A 10665-nucleotide genomic window follows, 5' to 3' on the forward strand; every position below is an offset into this window, starting at 1 on the left:
CGATTGAACTCCTTCCCTTGGATATTAAGTTTGAGGCAAAGAAAGCTATCAAGTCCCAAGCAATAGCAGATTTCCTCGCCGAGTGGATCGAACAGCAACTGCCGACTCAAGTCCACTCGGAACACTGGACCATGTTCTTTGATGGTTCCAAGATGCTGAATGGTTCCGGTGCTGGGGTGGTACTGGTATCCCCCCGAGGAGACAAGCTCAGATATGTTCTCCAGATTCACTTTGATTCCTCCAATAACGAAGCAGGAATATGAAGCACTCTTATATGGGTTGCGTATGGCCATCTCACTCGGCGTCCGTCGCCTCATGGTCTACGGCGACTCAGATTTAGTAGTTAATCAAGTGATGAAGGAGTGGGACGTCAGAAGCCCAGCTATGACTGGTTATTGCAATGTGGTGAGGAAGTTGGAAAAGAAGTTTGAGGGGTTAGAGCTCCATCATATACCCCGACTGAAAAATCAAGCAGCCGATGATTTGGCAAAGATAGGTTCCAAGAGGGAAGCCATTCCCAGCAACGTGTTTTTGGAACACATTCATACACCTTCAGTTCAAGAAGATCCTTTCACTGAAGAGCCCCCGCAGCCTAAGAGTGCCACAGATCCGACTGAAGTCGAAGTCCCAGCCGTGGTCGACCTGATCATGGAGGTTTTGGTCATCACTCCCGATTGGACAGTGCCATACATTGCGTATATCCTTAGAAAGGAACTCCTAGAGGATGAAGAAGAGGCTCGACAGATCGTCCGTCGATCCAAGCCTTTACTGTGATAAGAGGACAACTGTTCAGGGAAAGCGTAACCGGAGTCAGCCAGAAATGCATAACACCAGAAGAAGGTCGAGTGATCCTCAACGACATCCACTCGGGGACCTGTGGTCACCATGCGTCCTCTCGGACCATTGTGGCCAAAGCATACCGAGCTGGATTTTATTGGCCGCGAGCAAATGAAATGGCGAAAGATATAGTCGACAAATGTGAAGGCTGCCAGTTTTACTCCAATATGTCCCACAAGCCTGCGTCAGCCCTGAAGACTATTCCACTCGTCTGGCCCTTTGCTGTTTGGGGATTGGATATGGTTGGACCCCTGAGGACTGGTAGGAGCGGCTTCACTCATGTGCTTGTAGCAGTCGACAAGTTTACCAAATGGATTGAAGCCAAGCCTATCAAGAATCTTGAAGCCAGTACTGCCGTCAGCTTCATCAGAGAATTGACATTCAGATATGGAGTTCCGCACAGCATCATCACTGACAACGGGTCGAACTTCGATTCTGATGAGTTCAGAGCCTTCTGTGCTTCCCAAGGCACACGAGTCGACTATGCTTCAGTCGCCCACCCCCAGTCGAATGGACAAGCAGAAAGAGCAAATGGCTTGATTCTCAAAGGACTGAAACCCCGACTGATGCGTGATCTCAAGCACGCAGCAGGCGCCTGGGTCGATGAACTTCCATCAGTTCTTTGGGGATTGAGGACAACTCCCAATCGGTCGACTGGCCGAACTCCATTCTTCTTGGTTTATGGAGCTGAAGCTGTTCTACCGAGTGACTTGCTTCACAATGCACCCCGAGTCGAGCTCTTCTCTGAAGACGAAGCAGAACAGGCCCGGCAGGACGCAGTCGATCTCCTAGAGGAGGAAAGAGAGATGACCTTAATACGGTCGACCATTTATCAGCAAGACTTGCATCGATTCCACGCCAGAAACGTGAGGGGCCGAGCATTTCAAGAGGGAGACTTGGTTCTTCGAGTGGATCAGCAGAAACCACACAAGCTCGCCCATGCTTGGGAAGGTCCCTTCATTGTCACCAGAGTTCTCCACAATGGAGCATACCATCTTTACAATGTCGAGCATCAGAAAGACGAGCCACGGGCTTGGAACGCGGAGCTGCTCCGCCCCTTTTATACTTAAGTACTCATTCGGATGAGATGTAATAAAAAATACCTTCGTAGTTTGTTTATCAAAGACAAGAGCTTTACAGTCTTCCTAAATGATTGTTGTTGCTTTTGTTTGCGTATGAAATCCCCAGGTGGGTGACTTTGCTGCGAATCCGTTTCGCCTAAAGTTTGAAAAATCCTACCGAGTGGTGAGCAAGCCTCTCACTCGGGGGCTTAGCCGCGAATCCGTTTCGCCTAAGTTTGAAAAATCCTACCGAGTGGTGAGCAACCCTCCCACTCGGGGGCTTGGCTGTAGTCCAGTACTCGCCTAAGTTTGTAAAATCCTACCGAGTGGTGAGCAACCCTCCCACTCGGGGGCTTAGCTGCAGTCCAGTACTCGCCTAAGTTTGTAAAATCCTACCGAGTGGTGAGCAAGCCTCTCACTCGGGGGCTTAGCTACAGTCCAGTACTCGCCTAAGTTTGTAAAATCCTATCGAGTGATGAGCAAGCCTCTCACTCGGGGGCTTAGCTGCAGTCCAGTACTCGCCTAAGTTTGTAAAATCCTACCGAGTGGTGAGCAACCCTCTCACTCGGGGGCTTAGCTGCAGTCCAGTACTCGCCTAAGTTAGTAAAATCCTACCGAGTGGTGAGCAACCCTCCCACTCGGGGCCTTAGCTGCAGTCCAGTACTCGCCTAAGTTTGAAAATCCTACCGAGTGGTGAGCAACCCTCCCACTCGGGGGCTTAGCTGCAGTCCAGTACTCGCCTAAGTTTGTAAAATCCTACCGAGTGGTGAGCAACCCTCCCACTCGGGGGCTTAGCTGCAGTCCAGTACTCGCCTAAGTTTGAAAAATCCTACCGAGTGGTTAGCAACCCTCCCACTCGGGGGCTTAGCTGCAGTCCAGGACTCGCCTAAGTTTGTAAAATCCTACCGAGTGGTGAGCAACCCTCCCACTCGGGGGCTTAGCTGCAGTCCAGGACTCGCCTAAGTTTGTAAAATCCTACCGAGTGGTGAGCAACCCTCCCACTCGGGGGCTTAGCTGCAGTCCAGTACTCGCCTAAGTTTGAAAAATCCTACCGAGTGGTGAGCAACCCTCCCACTCGGGGGCTTAGCTGCAGTCCAGGACTCGCCTAAGTTTGTAAAATCCTACCGAGTGGTGAGCAACCCTCCCACTCTAGGGGCTTAGTTGCAGTCCAGTACTCGCCTAAGTTTGAAAAATCCTACCGAGTGGTGAGCAACCCTCCCACTCGGGGGCTTAGCTGCAGTCCAGTACTCGCCTAAGTTTGAAAAATCCTACCGAGTGGTGAGCAACCCTCCCACTCGGGGGCTTAGCTGCAGTCTAGTACTCGCCTAAGTTCGAAGTCCATCCCCATTCGCAAGGATGACGGGGTGCAGGTCGACTGCAACCTTCTCCTTCAGAGTTGCGCCACAAGTACAACGTGCGCTCCATCCCTATCCGCAAGGACGACGAGGTGCAGGTCGACTGCAACCTTCTCCTTTGGAGCTACGCCACAAGTACAATGTGCGCTCCACCCTTATCCGCAAGGACGACGAGGTGCGGGTCGACTGGAGCATCAACCTCAGAGCTGCATCTCAAGCACAAAGATTATTCCGCGTGAAGAACAAATTCCACTCGAAGACAAATACAAGCATATTCAGAGATAAATCAAGTTCAGATAAATCCTAAAGTTCAAGACCACAGATCAAAGTACTCGGGCATTCAGCCCGAAGGAGTTTAATGGTTACAAAATCACTCGGCATTCCGAGGCAAATTTAAGGCAGAGCATAAAAGTTTGTTCACTCCGCAGGAGGAGGGCTGGCAGGCTCGACGAATTCGTCCAGGTCGATCCCGTCAGCAATCCGAGTGGCGGCAGCAATGAAAGTCTCCATGAAGGACTGGAAGTCGTGCCTCTTGGTGTTAGCAACTTTAATCGCCGCCAGCTTCTCTTCCCGAGCTTCTCGACAATGGACGCGAACCAGAGATAGAGCCACATCAGCGCCGCACCGGGCAGAAGACTTCTTCCATTCTTGAATTCGACTGGGAGCTTCATTGAGCCGAGCCATCATAGACATGAGGTCATTCTGAAGTGTTGCCATGGGCCAGAGAGCTGTGTCAATCCGCAACATCGCGACTTTCAGTCGGGCGAGATAATCGACAACACCAGTGATGCGGGACTCCAGTCGGAGCACGTTCATGGCAGCTTCATCCTTCACTGGAGAGTTGATGGGGTCCAAGCTTGGTTCAATTCGCCCGGTCTCTTCCTCGAAGTCCCGGCAAAACTCTGCATACACAATTCAAGGGTAAGCCAATGATCATATGTCGAGTCGACAAGAACAAACCAGTCGGATCAAAGGAAACACCTTCAAGCATAACGAACAACTTCTTAGCAAGGCTTCCCAGATAATTCTCCAGATCGTTCCTCCTGCGGGCAATACCTTCCATCTTCTCATTCAGATTTTCCTTGTCCTTCTTCAGGCGAGTCGCTTCCTTATTGGCTTCGTCAAGGGCAGTTTTCAGCCTGGAGTTTTCTTCCTCCAATTTGCCGACTGAAGCCAACTTCTGTTCAGCGAGCGCAGTTTTCTCATCAGCTTTTTTCCACGCGGCCGCCAGATCTTGATCCTTTTTTGCCAGAGCTTGGTTCAGCTTCTCTGAAAGAAATAATGTTGGATTCAGAAAAAGCCGAATGAAATCCGGTTCAGGGAAAACTCAGTCGACAGGTCTTCCTTACCAGCGGCGCCATCCTTGGCCTTCTGCAGTTCTGTCTTGGCCAGCTCTAGATCGAGGTTGAGCTGAATCTGATGCTTCTCCAGGTCAGCAAAACGAGCTCCAAGATCACAAGATTTCTGCAACCAAAGAACAGGTCAGCCGACTAGTGAAAAGATTGGCTGTTTCGGAGAGGTAAAAAGATAAAGCCAACAAATTCTAAGACTACTGCCGAATCAAACATCCAACAGTAGTCTCGGGGACTACACCCAGTGGGTGCACTTAGCGTGCCCCCACTGGTTCTGTTTACACTCGACAAGGCCTTTCCAGCACGAGTGCAAAAAAAACCACTGATTCAAAGTTCCACTCGACATGGCCCGACCAGACCGAGTGAAGAAATTCAAATTCTGATGCTCAGACCATAGCTGACTGCCCGCAGTCAATTATGGTCTCGGGGACTACACCCAGTGGGTGCACTCAGCGTGCCCCCACTGGTCAAAAGATCTACACCCAGTGGGTGCACTCAGCGTGCCCCCACTGGTTCAAAGTTCCACTCGACATGGCCCGACCAGACCGAGTGAAGAAATTCAAATTCTGATGCTCAGACCATAGTCGACTGCCCGCAGTCAATTATGGTCTCGGGGACTACACCCAGTGGGTGCACTCAGCGTGCCCCCACTGGTCAAAAGATTCAATCGGCAACAACATTATCAGCTCAAAGTGCGAATCCGTTCAGTGACAAATCAAAACACCCACTAGGTGTATAGATACAAGGCGCAGACAGATGCAAAGATTCTTGGAAAGAAAGTTTCCAGGTACCATATCCTAACAGAACAAGCCAGAAGAGTCAGTCGACGATCTACTAACTTGGACGTTGCTCTGGAGAGCGGAGCTGGCATCATAAGCAGCTTGGCTGGCTTCCCGCACCATCTTCATCTTCTCCATCATAATGCCCGCCTGGCGTATAGCCTCTTTTGCAGCACCCACTTGGCCCTCTGGGACGTGATGTGTAGCAAAAAGTGAAGGTGGATCGGCGGGAGTCTGTGCAGCTGACGAGGAAGGCCGAGCACTCGACAGCGGTATGGCAAAGGAGACGGAAGTCCGATTGGCATCGTCAGCGTCCTGAATTACCGGTTCCGCCACCGATGTCGATTGAAGCGTCTTGCCAGCGGACGTTTTCCTGTTTCTTCTCCCCAAGGGCCTCTGTGGCTCGTCTTCGTCGTCGTCGGGGAGGTCAATGACGTTGAGGGCTGTAAAAAGATCAGTCGCCAAAGTTTCATCACCCGACTGGATATATCGAAGTTCAATCGACAAATCAAAGACAAAATCACGAGGATTGTACCCGGATTGGAGGTCACCGCATCTTCCATTCCTCATCCTCGTTCTTATAAGCAGAGGTCCCAGAGGTAGCGGCACTGCCAGTTTCAAGATTCATTCGGTCAAACCAAGGGAAAAATAAACAGCACAGAACGTCGAGTAAAAGCGAAAGAAGAACACTCACGCAGAAGCAACAGGAACGCCAATTTTGATTCTCGGCAGCGCCTTCCGAGTCTTCTGCACTACAACCTTGGACTGCTTTGGAGATTTTTCAGTTGGTGCCGGAGAGGACGTCCGAGGACGCTTTGATGACTGCTTTGTCTGAACGGTCGCCTTGTCACGGGCGCTCACCGGGTCGTGAGTAAGTTTGGATCGCCTTTCCCTGTGGGGAGGAGAGTCGACCTCTTCTTCGTCTCGGTTATTACCACATTGCCCAGCTGGGGAACGTAAACGGTTTGCCCACAATAACATTGGGCGCGCGTACTCTCAAGTGTTGTTGGCACAACAAGCGGGGGGATCGATTGCGCCGCCTGTTCTCCCAGTTGGGGAACGGTTTTCCCGCATTTTTTGACAACTGCTTGTTGGCTCGAGCTCGAGCTCGCTTCTTTCTGTAGTCGTGCTCGATGTGCCTTCCTGATTTGGCGCTCATAGTCTGAGTCAACAGGCTTGGGAGCTGGTGGTCTAGCCATACGAATGAAGTGGTCAATCTTTTCCTCAGGCACTTTCTCCGTCGGCGGCGGTGCCGGTTTCGGTCCAAAATGGGCTCCACTTGGGCCTTCACTATGGCTTCGTTTTGCTCCTCGATCATGTCGTAAGGCCTCTGAGGAAGAGGAGCGAGGCTTGGACCATATTTGTATCGCTTGTCTCCGCCTGTACCTCCTGTACTACCTCAACTCGTACCGCTACGCACCATAGCTGCGACGTGTCTCTTCTGCGATTGCTGAGGCGGCGGAGACGGCTGACGTGGCTGAGTTGGAGCAGGAGTATGCTCACGCATTGGTGGACTTGGAGGAGCGGGAGTCTGCTGACACGGTGGCGGACTTCGAGGAGGAGTCGGCTCACGCGTTCGTGGACTTGGAGGAGCGGGAGTCTGCTGACACGGTGGCGGACTTCGACGAGGAGTCGGCTCACGCGTTCGTGGACTTGGAGGAGCGGGAGTCTGCTGACTCGGTGGTGGACTTCGAGGAGGAGTCGGCAGACGCGGTGTCAGTGGCCTTTGAAAGATGATGCAATCCTTTCTCCATAGGATGATACGATGTATGGCCTCTCCTAGTGTGTGCTCGTCGTCACCTCCAGGAATGTCAAGCCTTAGCCCGGAATAGTGGTCCACCACCTCATCAACCAAGACACGAGCATAGCCCGCTGGAATCGGGGTGCAATGGAAGGTTGCTTCGGGGGTATTTGTAAAAGCAACGGCATCCGCCACCATGGATATGTTCTTCATTTTGAAGTGTAGCTCACAGTTAGTGTTCTCTATGATGTCATCCATAGGGTATGTATCCAGCAGTGCGTCGCCCGGGTCGGAACCAATGCTGCTTCTCGGCATGGATGGGACGGTGCTATCCAATGCTGGACGATCATCCGCTTGCTGCTGCCGCTGCTGAGACCCCCTTTCCTGGCTAAGTGAGTCGATCTGCTGCTGCTGCTGCTGGAATTTGAGTGCCAAGTCCGCGTGCCTTGCTTCTAGGCCTTGAAGGCGTTCTGCGTCCTGCTTCCTCTGCTCCTCCTCCAGCTTCCTCTTCTTCTCCTCCTCCATCTTCTTTCTTGCACGGCTCTTGTAGTCGTCGTTCCATTCCGAAAAGCCCTCATACCAGGGAATAACGCCCTTGCCTCGTGTTCTTCCCGGGTGTTCCGGATTTCCCAGGGCGCGCGTAAGCTCGTCTTTCTCTCTGTTGGGCATGAACACCCCCTTTCGAGCATCTTCTATTGCGTCAAGCAACCTTTGTTCGGCTCCTTTTAGACTTGCCTTCTTCGAAACCAGGCCTGTCTTCGGGTCCAACGCCCCCCCCATGCGCATAGAACCAAGTTCTGCACCTGGGGGGCCAGCTCCTAGTAACCGGAGTGACCCCTGCATCCTCCATCTCTTGCTCAGACTTATCCCACTTAGGCATTGCCACCGCGTAGCCACCTGGCCCCAGCCTATGGAACTGCGTCTTTTTTGCGGCATTGGCCTTGTTTTTTCTCGATCGTTCCTTAGATAATTCTGATTCCTTGAATTTCACGAAAGCGGGCCAGTGTTCTCTTTGCTTCTCCAGTGTTCCCTTGAATTCTGGAGTCTTCCTTCCTGCTGCGAGGTAGTTGGCCCATACAGTTTTCTTGTGGGTGTTGAATGCAATTGCCATCTTCTTAAGAGCAGCGTCCTTGACTTTCTGCACATCTGCATCAGTGAAATAATCTGGTAGGATGAAATGTTCCATCAGAGATTCCCAAAGCTTTTGTTTTGCTCTGTCGTCGACCCAAGTAACATCTGGACATTTAGTTTTTGGCTCTTTCCATTCTTGAATGGAGATCGGGAGTTGGTCCTTCACAAGAACTCCGCACTGACGAACGAACTTGTTCACAATGTTCTTAGGCGTGAGGGGTTCGCCACTAGCTTTGATGGAATCGATGTTGTACTTTACACCCTCCTTCAACTTTTTGCCCGGGCCTCGCTTTGTCCTGCTGTCTGTAGAAGCAGATTTGCTCGATCCGGAGGGCTGAAAGAAGAAAGATCGATTTGTTAATATATCTTCAAATAAAAAAACATGTGATGATCACTAGATGCCTGCTTATATAAATATACCTCGCCGGTAGTCTTTGTTATTTCAAGATCAACATTGTATTCATCATCATAATCATTGTCTGCGTCATCATAATCATAATCATAGTTCATGACTTCATCAGCTCGGTCGTCGAGATCGAATATCTTATCATCACCCTCCCCGGTATTGTTCAGATATTGGGAGCCGTCATCTGCTTCATTCAGATCATCTGGTCTGTTAGGGCTGCGTATGATCTCGAACAGGGCCTCTTCTCCCTCTCTGCCGGTATTGTCCGCCATAGCTTTAGTATTCAAATTACAATGCATGGATGCAATCAATAAGGAAAAACTGAATCATATAGTACATAATATGCATCGTCTCGAATAATATATAATCTCGAATACATCGTCTCGAATAATATATAATCTCGAATACATCGTCTCGAATAATATATAATCTCGAGTACATCGTCTCTAATAATATATATAATCTAGAATACATCGTCTCGAATATTATATATCGAATACATCACTGGCTAGGTAGCTAATAAAGATCGAATACTACAGAAGAATCTAGGCCACTCGCGGTTCCTGGGGCGCGGGCCGTGGACACCCAAAGAGAAGGAACCATCACAGGATCATATCTCCGGTCATCTGCCCAAAGAACCTGCCAGGTATTGGAGAACCTGACGTCCATAGCAGCCATGTAGCGATGGACGTGCTCGTCCTCCTCCCTGACACGGCAACGCACCACCTCCGGCGGGGCCGGCTCCCTCTGCACCGAATGTGGCCCACGCGAACGCCTCCAAAGGAGATCAGGGTCGACGACGGGACCCGAGGCCGGGTTCCTCACCAAGCGGTGCCCCTCCAGGTAGCACCTCCCAGTGCCAGCCTGGCAGAGCCCAGTCCCGGACATTGGTCAGCCGGACGTCGTCGCGAACGGGTCGACGGCGAGGATGCGGGCCGGGCATCGTCGAGAACAAATACTATATGCCCGCAAAAAGTAACTTTTTAAAATGATTGGATTGTGATAACTAAAATTCTATATGCAAATTCTAAATTTTTCTATAACTAAAATTATAACATCGATCATTGTCTAACAATTTGACATTAATCTAATTCATCTAGCTAAAACTAATTCTAAAATTTCTATATAACTAACATTTCTATAACATTTCTAATATTTCTATAACGTGTCTAATTCATCTAGATAATTATACGAGTAACTATATATCCAAATCACACAAACATCAATTTGGTAATGTAAAACATTCATGAACAAGAGGCTCACCACAAGGTGGTGCCGGCGACGGGACGGTGCGGGCGATCGACGGTGGTTACGACGGAGATTTAGAAGGCACTAAGTAAACCACACCTACATATGCAAACTAAGTGTTCTTTTTGACCTCAAATTGCATATAAATCAAATACTAGCACATATAATTCCTCCCAAATTACTAAACTCATAAATTAATCACTATACAAAGCATTGCAAGAGCTAATCTAGCAATGAGAGATGAAGGACAAAGTTGCTAACCTTTGTGATCATTTGAATGGATGCGGGCCTTCAAATCTTGACAAATTTTGGGCAAAATGTGTGATGACCTCGAGAGAAAGAGGGGAAGAACAGAGAGGAGAGGGGAAAGGGGAAGAATAGAGCGAGCTCGGGTGGACAAATGGTTTATGTAGGACGACCTTTAGCACTGGTTCGTGCCACGAACCGGTACTAAAGGTGCTGGAGGGGTCCCGGACTGACAACATCCTGCCACCACTCACTTTAGTACCGGTTCGTGCCCTCCAGCACCTTTAGTACCGGTTCGTGGCACGAACCGGTGCTAAAGGTTCGCCACGAACCGGTACTAATGAGAGCGGCCGGCTAGCCGTTAGAACCGGCACTAATGCACACATTAGTGCCGGCTCAAAATCAAACCGGCACAAATGTGCTTGACATTTGACCCTTTTTCTACTAGTGCCTGCTAGCCTCCTGTTTGCCTGGTTAACCCTGCTCATGGAAAAAAAATACAATTTTGA

This window comes from Triticum aestivum, chromosome 3D (genome assembly GCF_018294505.1).
Source record: "Triticum aestivum cultivar Chinese Spring chromosome 3D, IWGSC CS RefSeq v2.1, whole genome shotgun sequence".
In the NCBI taxonomy this organism is placed as follows: Eukaryota; Viridiplantae; Streptophyta; class Magnoliopsida; order Poales; family Poaceae; genus Triticum; species Triticum aestivum.